The following is a 3,838-nucleotide window of genomic DNA, read 5'->3' on the forward strand; positions in this document are numbered from 1 at the left end:
CTTGTTTTGCTTGTAAACGGCATGCTCATGTTCTGTTCTGAAGCGCAGAAAGTGGAATAACAGGAAGCATCTGGCGGGTGGCGGAGGAACAGAGGAAGGAACTGTTCTTTTTTAGAATATGTCCTAAGACAGAATTACTGGAGCTGGTGCATGTTTTTTATCTGTTTGGACGCACCAGGGGCGTTATATTTCCTGATACCCTGATGTTATATATATATCACACCCCATTTATTGTTCGGAGAAGATCGAGGCTGATGTTTTGCAGAGCTCATCTTCCCACATATATGTGTCTTAATAAAATCATTGTTTTGACGCACAATGGACCATCAGTCGTATGTCTCTTCCTCAAATACGAAACCAGGACAAAGATTTGCCAACAGGAACAGAACTGGAGTATCTGCTAGAGAGAATAGGAGAAGTTAGAAACAGCCACGGTGAGTTTGACAAAATTCAGCAGTATTTGTGGTTTGACTCTGATACCTTACTTGTTTGTATCTAGCAAAGAGAACTTCCCAAAGGAGCAGGGAGTTTTGGTCGAGAGTGGACAGGCAGGTAACTAACAGGCAGTGTTGGGTAAGTTACTTTAAATTAGTAACTTAGTTACATTGCTACTTCTTTCAAAAGTAACTCTGTTACTTCAAGTTACTCTTTACTTTCAAAGTAACTAGTTACTAGGGAAAGTAATTTTGGTTTTACTCAGAATTCTCTTATTAATGTGTTGCTTCTCTAACTGGATACTCAGCAAGGATGCCAGTCTTCTAGCTTGCCTACATGTTAGCACTATCCTGCCACAGTGCACTGTGCCACCTACCAACAGAAAGGAAAAAATAATGCGCATATTTCCACGAGAGAAATCCCACGCCTGGACCGTCGTCGACTGCCGCCATGATTCTAGCCTACCTACGTCACAGTGTCATGTGCGCTTTTTACATCCAACATGGAAACTACTTTCGATTGTACTCGCAACTCAGAAATTCTGCCTTCTGAGTAGGAAGATATAGGTAACTCCAGACTGCAGATGAGCTGCATACAGGGATGGACAGGAGACTGGCCCACCATTATAGGAAAAACCATAAAGCCTTTGAATGAAAACAAACGCTGTTGTGACAGTACACACAGTACTGGTACAGAATCTAGAAAATGTGGGAAAATACTGGCATCATATACAGTACTTACTTCTGAAGAAATTATGATGGGACCCTGAAAAAAACTTACTATGTACAAGAATGGATTTCTATACATTTTACATCAGATGAAAACATTTGTTGTAAGATTCAGATAATCATTTGCTAAAAGCTAGACATTTTAAATGAGAATAAGAAAGAAAAGTATTTCTTTGTGCCCCCCTCTCCCTGTTAATGCCCTACCTGCCCCCTGGCAAAACTTTGCTAGATCCGCCCCTGCACAGTTACCAGCTGTCAGCTACCTAAAAAAAAGGATCCCGGTGTTATTTGTCTCTCAGAAACAGCTCATAACTTCCCTTCAACTCATTCATGTCACCTAAAGGTAAACCTGTTTCTCCATCTGGGTGATAGTGGGCAATAAGCAAACAAGAGAGACGGGACTTGCGACAGAAAAGCCGATCAGCTGATCATTGATCAGTTTCATGATTGAAGTAGCAACTGGAGAGGGAGGGGGAGAGAATGAGAGAAGAAGAAACAGCTGTGCAGCGTAAAGACAGAATAACTCCAGCTTTGTGTCTTTTTTCATTGTAGCTGAATTCACCGATGTAGCACTTACGTGGAGTTACATAAAGTACCGATGGATAATTACCAAAGTAATAAGCAATTTGGGCTAGTGTCAGAAGACTGAGAACGACTCTTAGAGCTCTGGTACACGAATGGCAGAGAAACCAGACAAACACAGTTATGTGGCTTTAAAAGTACTTTAGTGATGTTAAGCCTTGTAAAAGAAATTTGTAAACAACACAGTATTACAACAGGTTTTAACAGAATGTCAAGTATAAAAATTTCCCCCAAAGTAGCAAAAAAAAAATAGAATTAAATAAAATTGTGCACAAGTAAAAGAATTAGTCTTTTTTAAGTCCAAATGGTACCGGTGGGGCCCATAGAATTCGTCTGACAAGGAGTGTGTGTGTGATTGTCTGTCCTACCGTACTACTTGTACAGTAGAGGATTGTAGTCCATCAATGTGCAAATGAGTGTGCGTGTACATGTATATCGTCTCCTAGGATCTTGGGTTGGCTCGCCATCCAGTGAACACTGGAACACTCTGGGTTCTGGAATCGCTGACCTGGTCTTTGGATTCGTCCCATATAAAAACCTGACCTATAAACAATGGCCAAATATATGTCACGTGCCCTTTAAGGATAACTCTCACAAATTAAACTAAAGTAGTGTCACAGTGCAGTAACTACTATTCAGATCAGCTATCATCAATTCAATCATCATCAGTTCAGTCATGTTGTACAACATTAAAATATCAAGTTTCAAAGGTTAAAGTATCAATATCCAAAATTTCACAGTATCAAGGTTCGATACTTATTTGTAACCTGCAGTAACATTAAAGATTATCTACAAGGTTGCAAACATGCAGGAATTATAGTCACCATATAATTCACTTTCATTGTAAACATTAATTACATCGATCAAAATAAACTCACTGTACATATATATCTAATCACAAATAAATAAGTATATTACCCCTTTTAAGAAATGGAATAATATGCAAATGCTTATCAGAAATTGAACAAAGTGCAAATAATCAATTTCAATAACACGTAAACACAAGGACTCAGTCCACAAATAGGAGTATTAAAATAGACGTGCTTAATCCCGCTTGTACCATAGGCCTACCAGTACAAGTGGAAATACACTAAAAATTACCTCCAAGTGTTCAATACTGAGTATTGTAAAACAACTGATTGACATCAAAATTTAAACAGGAAGCAGGATAAAGTCTGATTACAATTATCTCTCATAAAGTTATTTTTAGCTGCTTTAACCATTTACAGCTTTTCACATGTTAATGACTTAGTTAACGATCTAACTAGCATAACAACAGCGTTTCAGAGACATCGAACAACTGTACCCACACTCCGCACATCACGTGTCTGATTAGCCACATTTAGCTTACCGCCGTCGAGTGGATGCTCAGCATTTACATGGAGCCACAGCTCAGTAAACCCTCCGGTTTCGCTCTGCCCTTGACAACAAAAGTGCAAATACATAATTTGTGAAAAATATCAGTTTAGATGGTATTTTTTTTTAACTCGTTAGAGGTTAATTTCTCCAGCTTACCGATAACAAAAGTTTTAGTCCGTCTGCTCTGTTCGGCTGTAGAAGCAAGAGACTGAAAACTTGGGAGCTGGTACTAAGGAGGGACAAGAGCTGCCTAGAGCTTCACCGATTGGCTGACATGTGAGGAGTGGAGTAAAACAATAGGCTCTCATCAGAGCTCATCAACCCTCTGAGAAACTTAACCCTTGTTTGACCAGAGCATATCATATATAATCTGCATCCCTTCTATGTTTAAATAATTATTTTGATCTCATTTCACTTTCATTAACCGGGACAGTAAGAACAGAACAATGAACATTAAATGTTTTAATTTTTCTTCTCTTTCTGTTTGAGATGATTTTAGGAACTGGGTTACACCGACAAACTGTGTTCCTTTTCACCTCAATACGAAACGCGTAATATTTTCCCTGAATACGAGACGATTCCGTTTTTAGGGGATGGTTGGCAACTCTAATAATTAACCTTATGAATAAAATAAAGTTCAACATCAGTAACATCATAGCACCCACCCAGCTGTATAGAAACTCCGTCATGCTAGCTAGTGTGCAGTTCATAACTTCTTACCTGAAGTTCAGTTC

At 38.9% G+C, this 3,838-nt stretch overlaps 1 long non-coding RNA gene across 1 annotated transcript; it reads right to left on the reverse strand.

The window, feature by feature from the left end:
• Positions 1-1,749: 1,749 nt before the first annotated feature.
• On the reverse strand, positions 1,750-3,611 carry LOC146660196 (uncharacterized). Its single transcript, XR_014913436.1, has 3 exons — positions 3,261-3,611; positions 3,097-3,165; positions 1,750-2,288 (listed from the first exon to the last, which is right to left on the reverse strand). It is a non-coding gene; the product is annotated as an uncharacterized LOC146660196 (long non-coding RNA).
• Positions 3,612-3,838: the final 227 nt, after the last annotated feature.

This window comes from Rhamphochromis longiceps, linkage group LG10, assembly GCF_057381845.1.
Source record: "Rhamphochromis longiceps isolate RC_006_pf linkage group LG10, R_longiceps_female_GT1.1, whole genome shotgun sequence".
Lineage (NCBI taxonomy): Eukaryota > Metazoa > Chordata > Actinopteri > Cichliformes > Cichlidae > Rhamphochromis > Rhamphochromis longiceps.